Consider the following 15,380-nt stretch of genomic DNA (forward strand, 5'->3'; position numbering starts at 1 on the left):
ATAACCCTGTTTTATGACCATCTGATCATATAGTCATCAGGTGAGGTATAAAACAGGGATATGGATGCTCACCAAATGTATTTGGTTACCATGATGGTAAAGATACAGCAAAAATATATATTTTGAAATGGAGTTCCTTGGGAATAATAAGGTCCTCCATACACTAGTATTTGAAGGTGACTGTGATGATTACATCAGGGCTCAGTAAGTCTCAGAGGCTCCTGGAAGATATCTGTATTCACTCAAATGAGTTTGGTCTATTCATCCATATAGGAAAGGCCAAGTGAATGAAGGATATCTATTGCCCATGTTTCAACATGCATTTGGATGGAAACCCTATAGAGCTTGTTTATCAGTAAATGTATCTGGGTCAGACAGACAATTACTTGGATCTGGAGTTAAATAGGGGGAAGAGAATAATTGACTTCAGGAAAATATAAGAGTTATTTACTAACCCCAAACTGCCCGTGAGAGCAAAGGCTCATCTTATTAATATTAACTCATACTTATTTTGTTTTGTGTCAGTAAGACATGGACTATGACTACATCCAATAAATTAAAAAATGAGTATCATGTTGCTTGCAATGGCTCACATCCACACATGTTGACTGTGATAAGGCCACAACACATAAGCAATGAGGAACTACCAAGAAGAGGAGGAATAACAGGTGTCAAAGAAGAATATGCAATAGGAAGGGCAGGTAGGTTGGTCACGTGGTGAAAAGTCAGGGTGCTCCACTGGTACCCTTGCAATGTTAGGAGAAGTGGATCACCTGTGGTAAATTTATGGAAGGACATGGAAAAGAGTCATCCAGGGCGGTCAGGTATCGATGAAGAGCGATTTGAATTATGGCAGGAAACTCTGAGATAGATAAAGGCACAGATCTCACTGTACTATACTGCCTTTATGTGAAACATGGCTTAGAAGTCTTGGGATCTGAGCTTCATTTCAGTACTCAATGGACCATGTTTTCTGAGGAGACTCATTAAAGCATCTCATGCCTCAGTTTCCCCATCTATAAAATAGTGATGATAGCTACCCCAAAACTGACCAACTAGAGAAGGTAAGAGGATTCTTTTTCTCATTAGAGCAAGGCATTTTCTGTGGGGGTGTCAAATCTGTTCACAGCCATGCTTGCAAGCCTTAAAACTTCTCCTCTGTCTCTTTGATCACACCTGTTTAGAATAATCCTCACAGTATGAGTTGTGCAAAAAGAGCCAAAATATGAGATTGCTCAGATGCCTTTGTGTTGTCAGCTCTGTGTGAAGAACCATCAGGAAGCTGCTGAGAAAAGGCCCTGCTCTGGTTCCCTGTTGAAACAATAGCTTTCCCTCACTCCCCTTCTGCCTGTCACTCCCCATTTATAAGAGGAAAAGAATCACAAAACTGACAAGCAGGTTACTGAGGTGCCTTTGGTCCAGCAAACAAAAGTAAACGAAGGCTGTTTGGGTTTGATATTTAGAAATGGAGCTCAGTTTTACAGGGCTCTGATTTGACATGAGAGATAGAAATTCTCTATGAAAACTTTAAAAAGAAAAAGAAGGACCGAGGTAGGTCCCTCTGGCTCCATTCCTACAGGCCACTCGACGCAGATCATATTCATGAGGTTCCACTTTGAAAATCAAAAACAAGAGGAGGTCCCTCTGCTCATCATCAAAGATGGAGACATAACTAAGCCCCAGTGGCAGTACTTATGCTGGAAGCCCTGGGGCTGTTAGGATGACAAGGCCTGTGGTTTAAGATTACAAAGTACCTTTCTTTAGTAGGTAATTAAAAAAAAACACTACCTCAAGCATACAGTTAGATCTTGAGTCCTAACAGACAGATTACAGAAAAGACAAGAACACCAGGTTTCTGAAATCCAGGAGGAAGGGAAAGGAAGCAAGGCTGTCCCACAGGAAGGCATGCATGATGGGAATGCAGACTGGAGATAATGAGGTCCCATCTGCATGTTAAATAAACATCCTCAGCCAGCCTTGGTTCTGCTTCACAGAGTGGACTGGCAGGCCAGACTGTCTGAGCCAAAGATGGGTTTCCATCCTCGCTGAAGCACTAAGGCAGTGAGCCTCATCATCCTTCTGCTAGCCCACCTTCCTCATGTCCTCTTCTCTTAGTCATTGCTATTTCCACCCAGACACTTCAAATGCAACCATGTCCAAACTACAGTTATTCTCTAGTTCCTTCTCCCTTCCCCTTCTTGGACAATAGAATGTGTGTGTGTGTGTGTGTGTGTGTGTGTGTGTGTGTGTGAATGAAACAAACACACACACACATCTCAGCTTCCCTGGAGTTCTAACTATGGAATTCAGTTTGAGAAGTGAGTTCTTTTGATTCCCCTATCTGTCTCTGTAACAAGCAATGTTACAAAATGAATAGAGAATCAGCATCAAAGCCAGAAAGATCTGGGTTCAAGTTTTGTTTTGGACATATATTGCCTGTGCTCAAGGCGATATCTTAAGGATATCATTTCCAAAGGGCCTCACTGTGAGATGGAGTTTCCTGACCCTGGAGTTCTCTACACCAATAAAATCCCATATCCAGTTGCTATCTCTGAACTATGACTGACAATGGCATTTATTCACATCTGTTATATTTTGGTGTTGTCTTTGTCTTCTTCCTCTTCCTTAGGGTAGTTTGGAGTCATGGAAACCAAGGCCACTATCATCAGTGACAAATGCTTCCAGAAGGAATAGGACAATTAAAAGACTTGGCATTTGGTGATGAGTTTCAGTGATGAAATTTCAGGAGAGTGGGAGCGGGGGGAGGATCTGAGGTGCAGGGTTCTGAGGAATGAGTGGACAGTAAAGAAGAAGAAAAAGAAGATGCAGACACCTACGTGGCATAGCGGATAGAGTGCTGGAATCAGGAAGGCCTGAGATCAAATGCTGCTTCAGACACTAGACATATGATGCTGGGCAAGTCACTTCATTTCTCTGTGACTCACTTTCCTAAACTACAAAATGATGCCTCTACTCTATGATGTCTAAGGTATCTTCCAGCTCAAAATCTACAATCCTATGCAGATAATTATTTCAAGAAACATCATGATGAAAGAGAAGAGAAAGGCACGATGACAAATCAAGGAAGTGGAGGGCATTGTATAAGCTCATAGAGTTAGGGCAGAAAGGAACCTCACAGGCCATTTACTTTAACCTAGTAATTTTAGAGAAAAGGAAACTATATCCCCAGGAGAATAAATGTTTTCTCTGAGGTTACATGAGTATTAAGTGTCCTATGATTCCAATCCAGAGCCAGTGTTCTTTCAACCAAACCATGCTACCTAGTGATGGATTTTTTAAATTTTTTTTAGGATTGAGGAGACCTGAGTATAATAGATAAATTGGAGCCAATCATGGGGCATGCCAAGGAAAGAAGAAATGATGAAATAGTCAAGGCCCTTGATGGAGGCAAAGGGGTGCAGGTAGGGGTGGTCAAGAGCATATAGAGACAGAAGAAAACCTTTGAAAGAAATGAGTTGTTCCAGTTACTAGAAATGCAGATATTGGTAGGTTTCTTCAGTTCTAGAGTTTTGAGCAGCAGTAGACTATGCTAATTGGGTATCTGCACTAAGTTTAACCTGAATATAGGGAGCCCCCAGGACAAGGGACCACCACGTTGTCTAAGAAGGAGCAAACCAGACCAAATAGAAATTGGAGCAGGTCAAAGCTCCCATGCCAATCAGTAATGGGATAAGAATTGTCAATAGTCTATACTTCATGTCTGAGAAGTAAGAGGACTATAGGAAGGAAAGAAGGAAGGAAGGAACAAAGGAACGAAGGAAGGAATGAAGGAAGGAAGGAAGGAGGGAGGGAGGAATAGAGAAAGGAAAGAAGGAAGGGAGGGAGGAATGGATGGAGGAAGGGAGGAAGGAAGGGAGGGAGGGAGGGAGGAAGGAATGAAGGAAGGAGGAAGGGAGGAAGGGAGGGAGAGAGGGAGGATGGGAAAGAGGAAAAAAAGGAAGAAAAATAAAAATGAAGAAAGAATTATTTGTTTCTCTAAGATAGGATAGAAAGAAGAATCAGTGATGAAATTGAGAAGTTTTGTTGTTTTGATGAGGAGATTTGAGGGATCCGATTTTTAATGACCTCAGTATTCTCAGTGAAATATGAGTCAGGGTCATCAATTGAATATATGTGTGATGTAGCTGAGAAAAAGTTTTTTAATATATTTTGATTTCATTAAATATTCCCCATTTACCTGTAAAAATTTTAACAGTTATTTTTAAAAATGTTGAGTCCCAAATTCTTTTCCTTCTTCCAGCATACCCTCCTTGAGCAGGCAAGAAATTTGATATCAATTATACATGTGAAGTCATGCAAAACAGGTTTCCATATTAGTGAGGAAAAATTTTAATGTTCTTATTATGTGACTCACCAACCAACTTCAGGCTGTGGTACCTGAACAAAACAGGCTCCATTTCCTGGGGTGCATACAATTGTGTTTAAAGCAAGGCCTTTATGGAGAAAGCCAGCCCAAGACAAGACCTAGGACAGCCAATACAAAGAATTAAGAGAGAAAGTCTAGGAGTCATAAGCAGGGGATTCAAGAAGTCTAAGTCAGTGAGGACTTACAATGAGACTTGGGGACCTCTGTCAGCAGCTCTCTTTGGCTTCCGCTTTGCAGAACAGCATGCCTCCATGCCAGGTACCCTCTAGTTCCTCTCCCAACTTTTCAGTCTCCTTCTGTGTGCTGTCTTCCCCCATTAGATAGCAAGCTCCCTGAGGACCAGGAATGTCTCTTTTTGTTATTTGTAACCCCAAGTGCTTAACACAGTGCCTGACACATGATTGTTGTCCTTCAGTCATTTCAGTCATGTCTGACTCTTTGTGACCCCATTTGTGGTTTTCTTGGCAAGATGGCAAAGTAGTTTGCCATTTTCTTCTTGCTTATTTTATAAATGAATAACTGAGGCCAACAGGGCTAAGTGACTTGCCCATGGTCACACAGCTAGTAAGTGTCTGAGGCCATATTTGAACCCAAGGTGAGTCTTCCTGACTCCAGGTCAGTCACTCTATCTACTATGCCACCTAGCTGCCCCTAAAAAATATACTGGAATGATCTGTCATTTCCTTCTCCAATGGATTAAGACAAAGAGAGACTAAGGGACTTGCCCAGGATAAAACAGCTCCTGACTCCAGGCCTATCACTTTATTCATTGGGTCGCTTAGCTGCCTTGACAGATAGTAGGTGAGCAATAAATGCTGTCAATTGAATTGAATTACAAGGACTAGCTTGATGTAATTCTCTTCTCAGTATTCTCCTCTACACCACCTGCTCTTATATGCCATCCCTAAAGACAGCCTGTGCCTCTGGAGGGTCTCCACAGATAGTGGCAGCTGGATTTTATCTATACTTGCTCTGGGAAATTTGATCAGAGATCAATAATTATTGAATAGAAGAATAGTTGAGCAATAGGAAGGAGCCATCTGATGGGATGCAGCAGAGATTCATTCCAGATGAAGTCAGAAGGACCCAGCGATACTTTCCTATAATTCTTCAGAGTCTAAAAGTGGTAGCCTAAGGCCAGACTATGCCCAGTTGAAGCTAAGATTCCTAAGCTCTGAAAACTTGTTCAAGTTAAACATTTTATTTTATTCTCTTACATTCTCATCCCCCTAGTTGCTATTTGAATTTTGAAATAAAAGAAAAAACGTGAACTTTTTTTCTCCAGTAAACTATGGGAAAGGAGTTTAAATGTGTAACTTTCCATTGCTGATCTCTGTGTCCTTTTGCAGTTTGTTTCTCAGGCCTGGAATCCACTCACTCCCATTTTAACATCTTAGAATCTCTACCTCTAGTGCCCTTCAAAGTCCAGCTCTGCTGCTGGTGCCTTCCCCCTAAAAAATAATCTTGCCCTTATGTAATTATTTGCTGCATATTTTGCACATTATTCACATGTTGCCTCCCTGAATAGAATGTAAGCTCCTTGTGGGCAGAGACCGTTTCTTCGTTGTCTTCATATCCCCAGCACTTAGCACAGTGCCTGATACGTAGCTGGCGATTAATAGTTACTAATCGGTTGTTATCTCAGCCAGGAAATCTGGGAGAATGGAAGCTTTCTAGTTCCAAGAAAGGACTTGGGGCAACATCAGACGGACCACCTCCAGCCACCACATCTGAGAATCTAGCCTGCCAGAGAATGAAGGAACCCAGCTCCCCAAAAGTGTTAGAGTTTGGGATCTGATATGAGCACTGGGGTTATAATTTTTTTTTTTTTTTGCAATCCCACAACTGAAGAAGGTTCTGGTCAAGGTCTTTACGCAAAATGGATTTCTGGCCTCAACAGTCTATGGCAGCACCATAACTAGCATAGGGTATAGGGGGCTTTGTCCCAGATCACCAGTATATTCAGGTGTGGGGGGGAGGGTACAGGGGGCTTTGTCTCAGATCACCAGCATATTCTCCATGCCTCATGTGGCAGATTTCAATTGCCATGGTGTCCTCAAAGGGTCCTCCTTCCCCGTCTTTACTGGAGTGAGGCTCAGTCTGTCATCTCTAAGGGAATGATTGGATCCATTGTGAGACTGTCCTCTGAGCTCCCTGCCACAGCCATTCTAAACATTTTGCCACTAGTGAAAACATTCCTAATTATGTCTCTGGTTGACACAGATTCTCAGAGACAATAACTATGACAAGAGTGAGTTTCTGGGCTCACTTTTCATATGAGAAAATTTCATTCTTCTGTGATGAGCACCTTTGCCCTGCTTAGTGAACAGGGTGAAGGATGAAATCTTGAGCCAGCTTCATGAGTAGCTGCCAAAGGCAGGAGGCACCCAATCACCTCCAAGAGGGATAGCTTGTACTTTTTTTTATTATCTTCAGTATTGAAAATGGGGAAGATCATCTCTGATTAGTGTCAAACCTTCCCAGAGACTGGGCTGCTTTATTTTTAACTCCAATTTCCTAGAAAATGAAAACTTTGACAAGGTGTCCCTTTAAATCTGTTCTCTCAATTTTTACCTTACCAGACCCAAGCTGGGCCCCTCTTCCATCCTCCCTTGTATAGTCCCATTAGCAAAATACAAGGATTGATTTTTTTTTTCTTTAAGCTCTAGTTCCCTGGGGCCACCCCATTTCTGTTTCAACAGTTAGGCCCATTGACATTCAGGTCAATATCCAATAAAAACTGTCACTATATAGCTGTATTTGAATTGAATCCTGCCATCCTAGGCAACTTCTCCTTCTCTGTATGTATAGTTGTGTGTGTGTGTGTGTGTGTGTGTGTGTGTGTGTATGTGTCTTCCTCTCTTCACCTCTGTTTCTTTTCTGCCTGTTTGTCTCTGGCTATGTGGTAGATCTAATGAGACCAAGGTCAGACATTTGAGTCCTTCATGGGCCTTGCCCCGTCACAACCTCTCCACCTAATCCCAACCAGCTGTCTTATAAATATGTGCCATTTGTCAAAACATGGATTGGGCAATGGAGTGTGGATAATTCAGTGCAAACCTTTCCCCATTACTGGGGAAATCACTCCAAGTGCATGACCTACCAACAGAAGGTTGGGACCACTGATTATGGTAATATAGAAGAGCAAATTATTGTAACATAGGACTTCCTGCATTAAAATCCTCCCCCGATGCTTTAATATCCATATGTGCCTGGCATGTGGTCGCTGGCAACCAGTGATTGGCACATAGCACCAAAGGAATAATGGGGATCTATTGAATATGACATCGATATAATTCTGTGTTCCCAAGGGGGGATAATAAGCTCCTCCAGGCTCTACCACGCCAGATATGTCTTGGAATACGGTCAGTGGACAACATTTGTCATCCTAGGACCAGCTTAGCTAAATTCTGTAAGATTTAACCCTCAATTGTCCACAGTGTGTTGTCTTTGTTGTTGTTTGTTGTTGTTGTTAGGGGTACACTTACTCTGAAAAAAAGCAAATTTTGAGATCTCAGACAAGATCCATTAACCACAAGAGTCATATCATAGATCATTTAAGTGTGAAAGACTGAAAGATTTGTTGATTTGATCAACTCAGCTGCCCAACAGTTCAGAAAAGAGAGAATGTGAGTCAGACATTTCCACTTACACATGTCTCGACATGGAGGCATAAGCTCTATCTGCAAATGTCAGAGAAACTTGTTCATCCAGGTTCTTAAAAAAGTGTGAAACCTAGGCCACACATGTATCATTATGTATAACCCTTCCACAATACTCATGTTGTGAAAGGCTAACTACATTTTGCTCCTTCCCAACCCATCCCGCTTTATTGAATTTTCTCCCTTGACCCTGTCCCCTTTCCAAAGTGTTTGTTTTGATTACCTCCACCCCCATCTGCCCTCCCCTCCATCATTCCCCCCCCCCTTTTATTTTTTTTTATCTTCCTCCCTCTTCTTTCCTGTGGGGTAAGATACCCAACTGAGTATGTATGGTATTCCCCCTCAGGCCAAATCTGATGAGAGCAAGGTTCCCTCATTCCCCCCTCACCTGCCCTCTCCTCTCCTCCCATAGAACTGCTTCCTCTTGCTACCTTTATGCGAGATAATCCACCCCATTCTATCTCTCCCTATCTCCCTCTCTCAGTATGTTGCTCTCTCATCCCTTAATTTCATTTTATTTCTTTTAGATATCTTCCCTTCATCTTCAACTCACCCTGTGTCTGCTCTCTCTCTTTTACATATATATATATGTAAACACATATATATATACACATACATACACATACATACATATACACATAGATACATACATACATACACATTCACTGAGATGAGAGGGGAGGGGGGTGATAGAGGGGAGGGCTGACTGGGGAACAGGGCAACCAGAATATAAGCCATCTTGGAGTGGGGGGGAGGGTAGAAATGGGGAGAAAATTTGTAATTCAAAATGTTGTGAAAATCAATGCTGAAAACCAAATATGTTAAATAAATAAATTGCATTTAAAAAAAAAGTGTGAAACTAACTTTTGTTTGCAGATTAAAAAACAGGCAATAGTGAAATGCAAAGAGCGGTGACTCAGCTGTGTGACATTGGGCGAATCACTTAACCACTCTAGGACTCAGTTTCCTCATCTGTGAACTGAGGGGGTTGAAACTGATAACTTGTGAGAACCCTCCCAGCTCTACATCTATGATCTCATGAAATGAAACAAACCTATTTGATTTTTTAATTTTTTTCACTGGACTGTGCCTATGCAGTGTAGACTTACCCCAAGGGAAATGAAAAATATAAATCCCTTTGTTCCTCCTACTTACAGGTATTTGGATACTCTGCCTTCCCCAAAGAAAAACTGAGGGAATGACAGTACATTAATAATGAATAAAAGATTGTGCTCTGAGGCACATGAAAGAATTTGAGGGTGGGGGAGGGAGAAGAATCACTTCCATTTAAAATAATTCCTAACTCTTTAAATGTGACCCCTCTGCCCCACACTGATTAGCTAAAGTGAGAATGTGGGGGTGGGGAACTGTGGTAAATGAACTGTAGAAATTAGTTTCTGGGAACATCTTTTTCCCACCTTTCCTTTTAAGCCTGCTCTGTAAATGTTTCAGGATAAATGCTCATAGCTGACTCTGGCTCCCTAGTAGCCAATGCCATTGTTTGAAGAAACACAGGTTTGAACACTAGGCTCTTAGGAGAGATTTTAAAAAAGCAATAAAATTATGGTCTATGGAAATGGCACAAAAAGAAACATACTCTGGGAAGGATATTATCATAGGGAGGAGGTTTCACCATCTCCTCTGTTATTGAAAATGTATCTAGATATTGAACTCTGCTTCAAGTTTTAAAAAGAATTGGGGTCTTCACATGATGACCCTTTCATTATCCTTCATTATATCACTAGGATTTGGGATCGTGGGTTTAAAGTTGTACAGAGGTCAACTAATAACTAATCAATCCCTTCATTTAACAAATGAAAAACTGAGACCCAAAGAAATCAAGTAAATGGCCAAAAATTCCTCGAATTGACATTATTCAGTCATTCAGTTGCATCCAGCTCTTCTTGAATCCACAGATTATTTTTTCCATGGTGTTTTCTTGGCAAAGACCCTAGAGTTGGTTGCCTTTTCCTTCTCTAATGGATCATCTTCTGTTTTCTGTCAGAGCTCTCCATTATGACCTGTCCATCTTGGTAATCCTACACTGCATAGCACATAGTTTCATGGAGCTATGCAAGCCCCTCTGCCAAGACAAGCCAATAATCCAGGAAGGGCTTTTTTAGGCAAACAGGGGTCACACAGCTAGTAAGTGTCAGAGGCTGGAATTGAACTTAGGTCTTCCTATCTCCAATCTGTTATTCCTTGCATGGTAACCCATAAAACAAACAAAAATATAAAATGGCAATTTCCCCCTAACATATCATGTGAAGGAGATTCTCTTTTCAAAGGAAAAGATAACTGAATTAAAGAGTCTATTCATTAGCAACCCCCATAGACAAGGACATCAGGAAAGGCAGTGCCACGCTAGAGATGAAAACATTAGACTTTAAATCAGAAGATTTGGGTTCAAAACTTGCATTTGATTAATTTTTCCCCACACAGCTACTATCTTAGTTCAGCCTCTGAATACTTCTTACCTGGGCTATTAAAATGTCCTCCTAATTAATCTTCCTGTCTTAAATCTGTGTCCATGGGAATCCATCCTTTACACAATTGGAAACATGACTTTTCTAAAGTGAAGGACACACTATGCTATTCCCCTACTCAGTAAAGGTGGGTGAACCAGCCTAGCTGGATCACCAGGGCACCCTGGGAGAGAGAAAGGAGGTAATATACGCTGGGGGAGTCATATCAGCATCAATATCATGCCTACTGTCTCTCCTCATACCCTGATGGATAGTTCAGTTCTGTGGGATCAAGAACTCTGGGAATAGCAGTGCTGCCATTGGTCAAGAGACATTTATTAAGCACCTAATATGTACTAGGCATGGTGCCAAGTGCTGTCCTTCCAGGACAGTGACCACAACTATAATCCCAGGAAGCAAGTTTTTGCCACCAAAGTCCTTGGCCTTGAAAAATGTTTAGCATTGCAAACTGATATAACTTTTCAGTGGAAATGGCATTAAAGAAGAGTCATTAACATCTGCACCCTAAAGATTTTTGGAACCTGACTTGCGGCTGAAACTTTTTATGAACTCCATAATAGCAAGAAAGGGCAGCTAGGTAACGCAGTGGATAGAGCAGTGGGGCCTGGAGTCAGGAAGACCTGAATTCAGCCTCAGGCATTTAGTAGCTGGATGACCCTGGGCAAGTCACTTAACCCTGTTTGCCTCAGTTTCCTCATCTATAAAATGAGCTGGAGAAGGAAAGTATCTTTGCCAAGAAAACCCAAAATAGGGTCACAAAGAGTCAAACACAACTGAAACAACTGAACGACACAAGTAACAGCAAACAAGGACTTTCTTCCTTTTCTGTTTGTATCTCCAGTTCTTGCCATAATACTTTGAACATAGTAAGCATTTAACAAGTGCTTCATTCATTCATCCATTCAATAAAGATTTGTCTCTAGTACACAATGAGGCTTTCTCTGTTTAGTTTTTAAAACCCTTCACAATCTGGCCTTAACCTCTTTCCAATCTCCTTACATTTTCCCTTCCTCTACTAGATGGTCATCCAAACTGTCCTCTCCTCTGTCTTTCACATCTAGATCTCTATCTCCCATCTCTAGACCAGCACTGGCTGCTTCTGAACCCTGCAGTTCCCTCCGTCCTCACCTCTGCTTCATGGAATTCCTTCTTCGAATTCCCCTTCTTGCCCAAGACACAACTCGGCACATCCTTCAGCGTGTCACCTTTTCTGATACTCTGACTTCCAGTACCTTGCCACCTTATTTGGTATTTATTCTATATATAGAAACATTTTTACATGTAACTAGATATTCCAGCAGAGTGTAAATTTGTAAGTAGCATGGCTTTGTTGTTTCTCTTTGTATTCGTGGTATATAAGGCACATCCTTTAATTAATGCTGATTAATTAATTAATCAATTTAAAGATTCAACTCTAGCTCTTACAAAATATGTGACCACTCAGGCCACTTGACCTCTATAAGCCTCAGTTTCCACATCTGTAAAATGGAGAGAATAGTCCTTGCCCTGCCAGCTTCCCCTTCATGGGGTTGTTGTGAGGAAAGTGCTTTGTAAGCTTCAAAGTGCTCTATGAATGGGAGCTGTTATTAACAAAGATTCTTGTATGTCCAGACTGCATTAATGATGCATCCCCTGATGAAACAAAGGCCTGGTTAAGCCATTCAAGGGTTAGAAGTCATTGTTGCAAAACATCTGCTAATAATTAAGAGTGAACCTCATGGTGCCTTTTTTGTCAACATGATTATACTCAATTACAAGAACTCTCTGCCCATACTGTGCCAGGGGACACACCCTCCCAGCCAGCCACAGTCCTCCATTTCTAAAGCCCTACAAACAGTCTAAACACATATGTCCCCCATTTCTCAACACTAATCGAAAAGCATATCAAGCCAGAATGCACTGGGAATGAAATAAAGGTGAAAATGGTCCCTGTCTTGAGGAAGCTAGGTGGAATGGTGGACCTGGAGTTAGAGAGACCTGGGTTCAAATCCAGCCTCAGATACTTATTAGTTGTATGACTGAACAAATTATTTAACATCCCTCAGCCTCAGTTTCTTCATCTATGAAATAGAAATAATAAAAACACCTGCCTCCCAAGGTTTTTGTGAAGATCAAATGAGATATTTGTAAGTTACTTTGTAAGCCTTAAAATGCTACATAAATACTAGCAATTATTATTATTCAAATTGGGTTAAAAACATGTAAATGGGTACATGCAAGCTATGTACAGAGTATGTGGAAGGTAATTTGAGAGAAGAAAGCACTGGCATAGGGTTTCATTAGGTTCTTGGATTGATTTCAACAGGTCCTTGGATTTCAATAGAGAAAATACATACATCTATATATACTGCATTTATATGTTTTAACTAACCTCTAATTGAAATTTAGCATTTCTTTTAATTATAATTTTAAAAAAATATTCCAAGAAAGGATCCTGACAAACAATAAATTCTCTCTCTATCTGCCTCTCTCTCCCTCTCTCTCTCTCTCCCTCTCTCTATCTTTTTGTCTCTGTCTCTCTCTCATACACACACACACATGCAGAGAACTGCTACACTAGCATGTGGGGGTGGGGGTGGAAGAAGAAAGATGTCCTGCAGAAGTAAGCAATTGAAATGAATCTTGAAGAAGCCAAGAACATCAACAGGTGGGGGTGGGTGGAGAGAATATTCCTGAATAACCCATGTCCTCCATGACTACAAAGATATGGAGATGGGAGATAAGATGTGGTATTGGAGGAGCAAAGAGAATGTTAATGTCACTGGTCCATGCAGTAGAAAAAGAAGGTATGAGAAGACTGGAGAAGTAGGAAGCAATCAGGTCATGAAAAGTTTAAAACAACAAAGATAAGAGTTTACTTTTTTGATCCTGGAGTTCATTTAGCAAGAGGACAATAGAGCTAAGCTTTAGAAGAATCAGCAAGCACTTATTAAGTACTTCCTGTATTCCAGTCACTATGCTAGTTCTTTCTCTACAAAGATTGGTTCATAATAAACATTGCACTTTAAGGACATGTATTATTTTATATAGTACTTTTTTATTAGTTAGCAAAGATAAAATAAAATAAAAGTATGTCTCAGAGGTAACATTTAAGCCCACGACTTTCTGACTCTAATATCACCTCTTTCAGCCAGCCAAAGATAAACCTCTAGTAGGATTTACTATAGACGTCCTTCCAAACTGATATAAAAATAGTAATGGAACAGCCAACTTCCATTGATAAAAGCTCATTAACAGAGCATTAGCTGTTATTTTCCACTTTTAACTGAGAACTTAAAATATATGGAGGGGGTTTCATTATGAACCTGTGGAAATTATAGATTTCTATTAAAATTTAAATAAGATGTTTCATATTTTCAAAAACTTAGAGCAGAAATGGATATCAGAGTTGATACAGTCCAGTAATTCCTATTTAATTGTTTATAACAGGGCCATCCAAACTTAGGTTTTATTGAAAAAATATACAATATATTTTGATTTGTCATTTCAGTGAGAGCTCGGCTTCATTTACTAAAGCATTTGTGCAAATTTCTATGCTTGTAGGCAGGCCACATTTTGAACAGCCCTGGTTTACAACAATACTCTAAGAGGTTTGCACTAAAAATTCTTTAATGTAACCTTAAGCAGTAAATAATTTTGCCCAGTTGTGTCACAAAAATATTTCTACTTGATGACAAGTATGTGCATGTTTGAAGCATTATAGGCTTGTCTGAATTTATTCAAAACCATAATGGTCATGGCCAGAATATTTTGGTGTTCATGCAATACCGTGAAACTCTGACCAGTTCTGACTAAACACAACATGTTTTTGCAATTTTTAGATCTGTCATCAAATTGTTTCCTAACCTCCACAAGATTTAGACATTCAAGTGCAAATTGATTCCCAATGGATCATCAGACACATGTGCATGCCCTTATTTGCATTATGTAAAAATACAGCAGAGTAGCTCTCTCATTACCCTTGATTATCTAGTAACCATACCTCATCATTTGTGTAATCATACGATCAAACATGTTTCCTGTTTCAATACAATCATTAAACTGTTTGAAAAATCATGATCGCTAGGCATTGTAAACCTCTTGACACCAACAGACACCATTATAAATGTTTCACAAAAATGAACTTTATATTTTTCCTCATTGTAATATTAAGGTTGTCTTTAAACTTAGTCTTCCTTATGTTACTATCCTCCTCTGTGAGTCAAGACATCACACTGTGATGTCATTGGTCTTGTTCAAAAACAAAGTATGAACAAAAATAACTATTCTCCTATCTGGCATATTTTAAAATAAACTATATGGGAATACTCCTCAGTCTTCAGCAGAGTTTTTGTGAGAGTGTACTTCATCTGCAAGTGGTAGAAGAAAAGAAAATCAGGCAGAGCCAAGATGGTAGCTGGAAAGCAGGGACTTGCGTGAGCTCCCTGCCAGGTCCCTCCAGAAACCTATAAAAATGACTCTGAACAAATTCTAGAACTGCAGAACCCACAAAATAGCAAAGGGAAGCAGGGATCCAGTCCAGGACAGCCTGGATGGTCACTGGGTGAGGTCTATCATGCACGGAGCTGGGAGCAAAGTGGAGCAGAGCCCAGTGTGGGCAGCAGCAGGACCAACGAGATCGGGAGCCAGGTGGAACAGGCCCTAGCACCCTGAATTAGTGAGCTGTGGTAGTTATCAGACTTCTCAACCCAAAAACACCAAAAACAACAGAGAATGTTAGTGGGAAAAAACTGCTGAGACAGAGTGAAAAGAGGTTGTGGGTTGGCCACCTCCCCAGAGGCTGCAGGGGTGGTGCAGCTACAGAACTACAGCTGCAGTTGCTTCTGGCCCTAGGCCCACCCAGTG

This window comes from Trichosurus vulpecula, chromosome 8 (genome assembly GCF_011100635.1).
Source record: "Trichosurus vulpecula isolate mTriVul1 chromosome 8, mTriVul1.pri, whole genome shotgun sequence".
In the NCBI taxonomy this organism is placed as follows: domain Eukaryota; kingdom Metazoa; phylum Chordata; class Mammalia; order Diprotodontia; family Phalangeridae; genus Trichosurus; species Trichosurus vulpecula.